Source organism: Phyllopteryx taeniolatus, chromosome 4 (genome assembly GCF_024500385.1).
Source record: "Phyllopteryx taeniolatus isolate TA_2022b chromosome 4, UOR_Ptae_1.2, whole genome shotgun sequence".
NCBI classification, from domain to species: Eukaryota; Metazoa; Chordata; class Actinopteri; order Syngnathiformes; family Syngnathidae; genus Phyllopteryx; species Phyllopteryx taeniolatus.
The window spans coordinates 3,497,022-3,508,259 of NC_084505.1; the positions used below are offsets into that span (position 1 = coordinate 3,497,022).

The window sequence follows — 11,238 nt, forward strand, 5'->3', positions numbered from 1 at the left end:
AGCGTGCGTGCGTGTGTGTGTGTGTGAATGCACAGTGGAATTATTTCACACACAGTTGGACCCACAGTCTGGTTCCCATGGCATTAGTAGTGGTTGTGCAGTGCAGGAGATATGAGAGAGAGTGAGAGAGAGTGTGTGTGTGTGTGTGTGTGTGCGTGCGTGTGTGTGTGTTTACGTGTGACAGAGAGAGGTGCCAGTGTTATCAGCAAAGCAGTAGAAGGTTATGCTACACTAACAGGAATGTCTCTCCTCAGTCTTGACACAGTCCAGCTGTCTCACTTTTCGTTCTCTCTTTCTCACTCTCATATGCACACACTCTTTCCACACACTTAGTGATGCTACTACAATAGCAATTTATACATTTTAAATTAAAGTGACTCGATGCTCCATGTATTTCCTTTTCTGACTTCCTCTCTGGGTTGTCATATTGTGTCCAGCTTGGAATTAACTTGCAGTGTACTCTTCTGAAAATAGGCCTAATGAACGACCTTTTATGTGTTGCATAACTTATATTATTTTGCAATTAAATTTATAAACAAACACAATGGACTGTTACTTTATTGTTACATTCATGGTCAAAGTAGACACTTATCCTACAAGTTTGTCTGTCTGCATTTAGAAGATGCATGCTGGTGTTCCTGTCCAGTCAACCACTTTATCACTCCAGGGACATAGAATGCATCTTCATCCTCAGCTGTTCCATCTGGAGAAATTCTAAATTAAGACTGTGGGACACAAAAACAAAGAGATGTGATATTACTTGACGGTAGGTTGATGGAGGTCTTAGTTGACCAATGAAAACCGAGGCTTGAAGCCGGGACCATTCGCTATGAATTTTTTGGACACATAGTGGACTGTTTGCTAATTCTCACTGCAGAAGAAGCCGACGGGAAGACTACACTGGCAGCTAGCCCAAGACGGAATTTGTAGGAGTCTACAGTGTAGGCTTGGGAATTATCAATTTTTAATACCTTCTTATCTGTTTGCCATTTTACCATGGCATACTACTCTTAATGTTTCTAATAGTAATCATTTAAAAAAATAATACACATAGACACACACATATAGATATAGATACATATATCCTAATGTTTGTTTTCCTTGAAATCTAAATTATTTCAGAGGGACAAACATTTTATATAAATACAACCTTAATATTGAAATAAACCCTAAGATTATAGAAAGGAAATCTGTCTTTATCTGTCATTATTTTCTTTTTGTCAACAGAATAACTGGCTAACTTTAAAAGTATATATTGTATATAATCAAGCTCTTGCAGAAAATCCTACAAGTTATATAGGATTTGTGCTTCCCTTTTAAGATAATTCCGTCTTTAATCCGTACTGGTTGTAAGTGCTGCATTTTATTTAGTAATGTAATCATTATAAGATGATAAAGAAATGTGGCCAGTGGCTATATAGCAAACAGTATGGATGAGTCAGTATGGTAGCTAATGTTAGCAATATAACTAACGGTATTTAGCTGCTAAATTGTTGATAAACTGTGGCTCTGCACTTCTAACATCCATTCTCAACACCGCTCATCCTGGTTAGGGTCACGGGGTGCTGGAGCCTATCCCAGCGGACTTCGGGCAAAAGGTGGACTACACCCTGAACTGGTCGCCAGTCAGTCACAGGGGACATGTAGACACAGAAAACCCTTCGCACTCACATTCACACCATCACTGAGTGGGAACTGAACCCACGCTGCTCGCACCAAAGTCAGGCGAGTGTACCACTACACCAGTGACCACTTCTAACATGTTACTAGCATAATAACATCACTTCTTCCTAGTACAGCACTGCCAACATGACAGATACTTACACTTCCTTAAGGTGATCGATAATTCAATCTTGCATCCTTAACGTTGGCTCTGATCAGTGTGATGCGAAAACAAACAAAAAAACATCCGGGGGCATTAGCTGTCACTCAAAACTAATTAACCAATGAGCACGCATTCTTTATAAAGCCCACCCAACTGAGAGGTTTGTGCCAAAAGTCAGTGAAAAAAAACAGAAACGTAAAACTGAAACTGTAAATGAAAACAACTGAAACGTAAGCGAAAAAATTAATCAAGTGAAAAACAAAAAAGTCATCATCACATTTGCGATTTAAAAAGTTTTGTGTGAATCTTTTTGTCACGTTTGCGATTTAAAACGTTTTGAGTGAATCTTTTTGGCACAAATATGATTCATAGCTGTGTCCCCATGGCGAACGAGCAGACAGAGGCATGGGCGTGCTGAAACCTTTGGAGGGGCATGTGCTCAAAGTTAAAAGGTTGGCACATGGAAAAAGAAATTGAAATACCTTACAGAAACATACTTTACTATAGAACCTATTGCACTATGCTCTTTTTATAGCTGAAATGACGTGTGTGACTAGTGTATTCCTGACATGGAGAAAAACAATTAATTGTGGTAACAATAGAGATGTGCGGTGAGGTTCATGGCTGGCGAGGCACTGATTTTAGTATGTTTTTTTTTAATTCACGAGCTAAACAGACACAATTTAAACAATTTCAAGTATTATTTGTTTATTTTTACATAATTTGGGCTTTCAGCTCATAAAACCCACACAATCCTGAATTCAAAAAATTTTAATACTGTGAAGAAATCAGACCAAATTTTGCAGGCCATAAATGTTTTAAACTGAGTGTCACACACTAATCATCTATTAAACTGAAAGCACCTGCACAGGTTTCCCCAGGTGTCATTAAATTGCTTCAGTTTGGTTCAATTGTCTCAGTTGGGTTCAATATGTGGAAGACTGCAGACTTGAGAGCTGGCCAGAAGACCATCATTGAAACCCTCCATAGGATGGATAAGCCACAAAAGTTCATAGCTAAGGAGGCTGGCTGTTCACAGATTGCTGTGTCCAAGCATGTCAATGGAAAGTCTAGTGGAAGGACAAAATGTGGCAGGAGAAGATACACCACCAAAAGAGACTGTGGGCTTCAGCGGATTATCAAACAGATAAGATTCAAGAATCTAGCAGAAAGTGGAATAAGCCGGGAGTCACAGCTTCAAAAACCACCACAATCAGATGCATCCGGGAGATGGGCTACAACTGTCGGGTTCCTCGGATCAAGCTACCTCTGAGTCTGAGCCAACCTATGAAGTGACTCAACTGGGCCAAGGAGAAGCAAGAAGGACTGGACTGTCTGTCGGCCAGTGATCCAAGGTCTTCTTTTCCAATTAAAGTAAAGTGTGCCTTTCATTCGGGAATCAAGGTCCAAGGGTTTGGAGGAAGACGGGTGAAGAACAGAACCTAAGCTGCTTGAGGTCCAGTGCGAAATATCCACAGTCAGTCATGATTTGGGATGCAATGTCCAGTGCAGGTGTTGGTAAACTCTGCTTTATTTTAATCCAACGTCACCGCAACAGTCCAACAGAATGTTTTAGAGGACTTCATGATTCCTTCTGCTGAGGATCTGTATGGAGATGCAGATTTAAAAAAATTTTTAAATCTTTTTATTTTTTTGTGCTGGAATGGAGGATCTGTATCCCTTTTATGCCAGAACAGTTTTACTGTGTCACAGTGGAGTTTTTAAGATGCCGCTGTGGTTTCTTAGTATAATAATTGATATTTATTGAGAGTCAGAGTCGATCAGTCGAACAGAACAAAGTTTCGAGAGGGGAGTGAGAACCGAAGACAAAAGACAAAGCACTAATTGTAAACAAGATGACAAAAGTAAATCATTACATATCTAAAACAATGAAACATTAGATATGAGTGTTGTATGGGGCAGTAGTGAAACAGCAAAAAACCCGGTCAGACACCCAAACCCTCCCGACCCCATACAGTCCCCCAGGAACCCCTGGATATGTATGTGTGCCCAGATGTGACTAGTGAGAAAACTATATACAGTGAGTGGTGTGAGTATGTGCTAGGTGCATGATTAAGATGCATGGCTCCTGCAGATCAGGCCCATCAGGTAGGAAAACTGCAGACAAAGAGCGCCGCCCCACCCAGACTGGGTCCTCAGAACTGTGAGGCAGATGTGCTGCTAATCAGTCGTCCACTGTGTCGCCTTATTGATTCCTTAATTTGTTTTATTTGATTTTAGCTGGCCAGAGACAGGCTTTTACACACACATTCACACATGCAAAAAAAAAGTGCACTTTGGGCATCAAGGCGAAAAGGGGCAGGTGCTCCAGCACCCAACGCCCTCCCCTATGCACATCCCTGAAAGGAGGTGACAGTGAGGTCGACGTAGGAAGATGATCTGTGATTCCCCTTAGGCAGTGTTTGCCAACTGACGCATTTTCCAATTGTCGCGACACATTTTTGTAGAAAAACAATAAAGAAAGTGAAGTATTTTCCAAGAAATAGACCTTGAAAATTAAAATTAACACTGCCACAACATTTCACTTACCTGAATATCTTGGGACTGACCCCACTTTTTTTTTTAAACGTCCCTCACCTAATTCCGTGCGCAAACTCAGTACAGAGGTGTACCAAACACGAAAATATGAACTGTTACACTATGAGTAATAAGGTTTCTATGTATGCCTGTCAAAATATGTTATTTTTCAAATCAAAGACAAGTCCTATCTGCGGATGCACGTTAAATATTTCATTGTACAGCAGGTCTTCAGTTTACAATGGAGTTGCACTCCACAGTTCCAACTACAAGTAATATTTGCATGAAAAACACTTGGCCATAATTATAAAAACAATCCAATGAAAAACAACAAATTTGATAACTGTGTGCTGTCTTGTGCCACATGACGACATATTTGTACACTGCTGCGCAAACTACTTAATTACATGCCATTCATTACATTGAAATATTGTATGTTGGTATTGTTTATACTAAGGAACCCCATTCATTCTTTACTACCAGTCTGTAACCCAACTGTAATGGAACCAGAACCCACCGGTTGAGAATCATTGCTCTCGGTTTTGGCAATATAGGGGAGGTTAGATAGATACTGTATGAAGCAGCAAGGATTATGAATGGCCTTCAAAGTCAGGATTGATATATTCAGGGTGACGTCCAGAACAAATGCATTATATTTAAACTTTGATTATTCATTCTGAATTATTTAACACTGCAACAGATATTCTGATTATTTATCAAGTTGCATTGTAAAGTCTAATTGGACTGGAATTGGCAAAAACATGTTTCCATATTCTAATATTTTTTTTCCTTTCATATGTTCTGGTTTCACACTCATTTTACTAGATTTATTGCATTATTAATGATTGATGTTTTATTGATATACTAATGTCATGAACAGAACAAAGGACATGACCCAAATTGGACAGTTTCAAAAAGAGAGGTTTAATAAACGGGCAGAGGTGGGTACACAGGCAGGCAGTATCCAAAAAACATGAGGCTAAAAGGCAAGGTCTATAATCAGAACAGGGTCTAGTCTTACTATGATTCGGTGACGTGGAAAGAAGGAATGCTGGAACGTGACAAGGTACAACGAACTGGCGACCAGAAAGAATGAGACACGAGGTTAAATGCATGGGACAATTAGGGTAAACGAGGCACAGGTGAGGAAGATGCTCTCAGGAGCAGGTGTGTACGAGACATGGGGAAGACAACAACCATAACACACACCCATAACAGTACCCCCCCTTAACGGCCGGCCCCAGATGGCCCCGGAGCCCCAGGATGCGCAACGTGGAAGTCCCGAATGAGTGAGTCATCAATGATAAACCTATGAACGTTCCTCAGGCCCATAGCCCTCCCAGTCCACCAGATATTGAAACCCCCTCCCCCTCCGACGAGACGACAACAGCCGCCTCACCAGGAAGACAGGGCCCCCGTCCATGAAACGGAGGGGAGGAGGGGGCCTGGAAGGCGGGACCAGAGGGGACTCTCGGGCAGGCTTGAGCAGGCTGACGTGAAATGCAGGGTGGACCCGCATCGACCTTGGCGTAGCAGCATTTGGCGGAGTCTCACGAAGGTCAATGCAGATGGAATCGTGGATTCTGAGGCTATGGCAGGAAACCATGCACAATGTGAAAAGGCAATAGACCAGTGGATGCACAGTGGAGAGAATTGTGAGAGAACTCGACCCAAAACAGGTCCTGGTTCAGCCTCTCAGTTTTTCCCTTAGTTTCAGGATGAAACCCAGAAGACAGACTGACGGTAGCACCTATTAATTTGCAAAACTCCTTCCAAAATCGTGAAACAAATTGGGTGCCCCTATCCGGTACCACATTCTTTGGAAAACCATGAAACTTGAATACCTGGTTTATCGTCAACTCGGCAGTTTCTTTAGCAGAGGGGAGTTTCAGCAGTGCAATGAAGTGTGCCATCTTAGAGAACCTGTCAACAACTGTGAGAATGGTGGTATTTCCTTTAGAAGCCGGAAATCCTGTCACAAAGTCTAAGGAAATGTCGGACCAAGGACGTTGTGGTATTGGCAGGGGTCGCAATTCCCCAGAAGGACGAGAGGGCTTGTTAGCAGCACATACCTGGCAAGAATTGACGTAATTGATAACAACCCTTCTAACATTGGGCCACCAAAAGCGCTGTTCGACCACAGATTGCGTTTTGGCAATGCCTGGGTGACATACAGTCCTGTTAGTGTGAGCCCAGTGGATAACTCTTCCCCTTAAGGTCGGAACCACATAAAGCCTGTTTTCAGGGCAATCATGAGGGCTAAGAGTGTTTTTCAGAGCCTCTTTTAACGCAGTTTCAATGTCCAAAACAAAAGCAGAAATTAAACATGACTTGGACAAAATGGTTTTAGGGTCGGACCAAGAATTCTCTCCGCAGAAAATATCCGATAAAGCATCTGGCTTACCATTTTTAGAACCAGGTCGGTAGGATAACACAAAATTAAATCTTGTGAAGAACAAAGCCCATCTACCCTGCCTAGCATTTAATCTTTTAGCATACTTGAGCTACTCAAGGTTCTTGTGATCCGTCCATACTAAAAACGGGGTCTGAGCCCTTTCTAGGCAGTGCCTCCACTCCACCAAAGCCACATTGACAGCCAGCAGTTCGCGGCTGTTCAGTTCAGTTTTTTTGAGAGATAAGCACAAGGATGTTACCATCCTTGAGACATTTCTGGGAGAGCACTGATCCTATTCCGCCATCAGACGCATCAACTTCTACAACAAACTGCTGTTTGGGATCTGGCAACGTGAGGATGAGAGCGGAGGTAAAGCTCAATTTTAGTTTCTGAAAATCTAAATGACAAAGTGGGTTCCACACAAAAGATCTGTATAGCGAGGTAAGATCATGCAAAGGCGAGGCTATTGAACTGAAATTTCTAATGAACTTTCTGTAGGAATTTGCAAACCCTAAGAACCTTTGTATGTCCTTGCGTGACGTGGGAGTGGGCCAATTAGTCACAACATCAACTTTGCAAGGGTCCATTTTGAGTTCACCTGGAGCCAGCACGAAACCCAGAAAAGAAACGGATGCCTTGTGGAACTCACATTTCTCAGCCTTGACATATAGTTCATTCTGCAGTAACTGCTGCAACACAGAGCAGACATGAATGATGGGAGTCTCCTCATCCGGGGAGAATATCAAAATATCGTCCAAATATACAAAAACGTACACATTCAATGTGTCACACAAGACATCATTGACGCTAAAGTCAATAATCAGAACAGGGTCTAGGCTTACTATGAGTCGGTGACGTGCAAACAAGGAATGCTGGAACGTGACAACAAGGTACAACGAACTGGTGACCAGAAAGAATGAGACACGAGGTTAAATGGATGGGGTAATTTGGGTAAACGAGGCACAGGTGGGGAAGATGCTCTCAGGAGCAGGTGTGTACGAGACAGGGGGAAGACAACAACCAGAACACACACTCATGACACTAATTATTACTATGGTGATGTGATAGCTATTTTTAATAGAATGTTAAACTAAGAGCAGCTGCTTTTCATTGCTGGCATCTGCCAGAAAATAGACCACATTTCAAAGCAGAGTTCCGATATAATTTGTATGATAGTCTTAGGTAGGATCTGAACTTTAGTGGGTCTCAGTCATAAATCATAATATAAATATTTTTCTGCTCAGGTGCTTACATGAAGTTGGCAACTTGTAAATTTGAATAGAATGGAATACTATGGAATTTTATGGGATTTAAAAGTTTTTATTATTTTCTTGTGATCAATTTTCTGGCAGATGTAAAAATGATAATCAAAAGTTCATATTTGTCTTATGGATTGAATTATCAACTTTGTTACCCTCTGCCAGTTTCAAGTCTGCTTAATTATGACAAATGTTTTCCAACTTAGATGTAAGACCAATAAATTATTATGTAGTATTTAAGTTTTAAATAATGGCTAAAAACATAAAACTAATGTTGTTTACATAAAACCAAAATTATCATCAGTAATTGTTGCATCATGGTCATTTTGAGTGACTGTGACAACAGATGTATTATGCCTTCTTAAAAGAATGGTGTGATAATCATCAAAACAAAAATTTATGACCTGCACTTTCAATTTAACCTGAAACTGTTGGAACATGGACAGAGGAAGCTTGATCCAATGTGAGCCAAGAGCAAGGGAAACGTAAACATTTGAAATTAAAATACTAAATGTGCAAGTTAGAACAATGCATGTTATACGTATATATACAAATCTGGAGAAGCATTCCGGAGGATCAGAGGAATTTGGTGGGGGTGGGTGAAGTCAGTGGTAATAATAGGGCTAAAGGTTGGGAGAGGGCACATTTACCTGTTTTAGATCCATGAGAATGATGGCATCCATCAAACCAAACACAGGAAACTGATTTTGTTTAACAGCGTAATCACTGGCGCCAGCCATGGCACTAAGGGTGTGTGCTTGCGTCTTTATGTGCGTGGCACAATCAGTGAGCAAAAAAACTGAAAATGGTTTTGAACCAATATTTTTTTCAAAACCCCAATCTTATAGATTGTCTTCATTCTACACAGCAAAATGCATACAGAATCATGATAAGAATTTGATATGGGTAATTTTCATATAATTTGATCAATAACGGTGAAGACATACCACAGTAATTTCCTTTTGAAAATCAATTAATTTTAATGATATGAGTATTTGAATTATTGGCATTTGTTAGCATTCAAATGACAATAATTGTTTCTCAGAAAAGATCATGCTAAAGTAATATTTTTCAAATTTTTAATGCCAAAGTATCTTTAGCTTTAGGTGTCCCAAATTAAGTTTCAATGATTTGTAACATTTCTCCTATGACTTAATATGCCTTTTCCATGAAAACTAACACAAATCCATCTTAGTGTCTTCAGAGTTCCTTTTTTGGTTCTTTTACAAACGGTCCTTCTTTGTCACTTAAGCTGTCTTTACCGTTAATGCCACTGGAGACAGCCTCATTACATTGTTGCAATACACCAGAGGGTTCTGTGAGCTGAAGTGCCAGGAGGAGGCAGACATTTTGCATTCACACAATAGCAGACAGCAAAATAAATGGTGTTATTTCTGACATATGAATGAATATGTATGAATTTATGAAAGTTTCAGAACTATTGCATGTCTACCATCATTACAATTGTACAAAGACAAGCTTGTAATGGTTTTAATAAGTAGTTAGGATCATTTAGGCACTTGTATCCCCAGAGTTGGAAGTTGGAACACGTACATTGTGCAACTCACACGATTTTTATGAAGGTATGTGTCTTTAACGTCATGCACTTTTGTTTTTACCATTGTGCAAAAAGTGTATTTCAGTAGTCCACTACCATTTGCTCTATCAATAAGTATTGCCTTTACTATCCATCCATCCGAATGCTTACATTTTTAAAATCATCAATCACTTTTTGAAATTAGGACTTTTAAGTGTGGCTGTTTCAGCATGGGAGACATTTGCCCATATAAAACCAAGGCAGCATTAAAATAATGATACTACTAAATTCGATTTATTTGTTTTTACAAGTGTCTTTACCATTATTGATCAAATTATATTGAAATGACCCATATACTTTGGAGTTGAATGCATGTATCTGTTGAGGCTGAGCCAGAATCTGATGTACTGAAGGTGTTCTTTCTTTGTAATGTGTCGGTAGTGTTGCTTGTACACTGATTATATGACTTTCAACATTTCTGTAAAATCTAACTGTTGTATTCAAGTAAAGTGTATCCATGTGTTATTGAAGTCGTGTTAATCATTAGTTAAAGCAGCCAAATGATAAGTATCTTTGTCCAAAGACATGTTTTTGAAAAATAAATAAATTAAAACCTCAAATGAATTGAATGAAAGCTCAGAGGAACTTTCATGGTTGATCACGATGGTTGATTAGGTACGGTTTTGAAACTACAGTACTAGAATTGTTAGTTCCATGTTCTTCAATAACCTTCTCAAGACAGGTTAAATACAACTAAACTACAAACTAAACATGGAAAAATAACGCTGTGGGTGTTTGTGGAAGAATAAGAAGTACTTACTTCAATTACGTGTGTCATTTCCGTAAGCAGAGTTTTAAGGTGCCATTAAGATGTCGCTCTTAGTAGCAACCTTGTTAGGGTGGGTCGTGTGACCTTTTGTCATCCATTATCTAATAAAGGGAAAAGATAACAGACGTGTTTAGACTACAGAGTAAAAGAGACAGAAATAGAGGAATGAGGCGTGTGTGTGTGTGTGCGTGTGTTTGTGTGTGCTTGTGTGTGTGTGACTTTGATAATTTTCTTTGGCTCCAGTCTGACACCTTTAAATAGTTGTCATCAGAAACCATATGTTACACACACACACACACACTCTCTTTCTCTCTCTCTCTCTCTCTCTCTCTCTCTCTCTCATATTTAGCTAAAATTGGTCTCTCAGAAGTAATGGATCAGAATCATCTTTATTTTGCCAAGTATGTCCAAGAAACACACAGGGAATTTGTCTCCGGGAGTTGGAGCCAATCTAGTACGACAACAGACAGTCGATTGACAGAGAATACTTTTGAGGCATAAAGACATTGAGAAAAACACCGAGCAATAAAAGGTTACGAGTAATCTGGTAATACCGGTACATTATTATTATTATTATTATTATTATTATTTACAATCATGCAAAAAGATGCAGAGTCCTCTAGCAATTAGAATGGTTTGAATGACGAATATAGCAATAGTCCGGTGCATGACCATTGTGCAAAGGGCGCCGAGACTTCAAGGAATGTATGCAGTTTAAAGTGACGAGTAGTGGGGACAATGTCGATTGTGCAAATGTTGCAGATACTCCTCAGTCAGTGTGCAAGTGGTGCAGATGCTACTCTGGCATGAGTGGCCAGTATTGGTCAACAACAGATATGCAAATAGTGAAGCGTG

General features: G+C 39.9%; 1 long non-coding RNA gene across 1 annotated transcript; it reads right to left on the minus strand.

Moving 5' to 3' along the window:
* Positions 1–540: 540 nt before the first annotated feature.
* On the minus strand, positions 541–10,530 carry LOC133477321 (uncharacterized). Its single transcript, XR_009788301.1, has 2 exons — positions 10,375–10,530; positions 541–725 (listed from the first exon to the last, which is right to left on the minus strand). It is a non-coding gene; the product is annotated as an uncharacterized LOC133477321 (long non-coding RNA).
* Between the last annotated feature and the right edge of the window lie 708 nt (positions 10,531–11,238).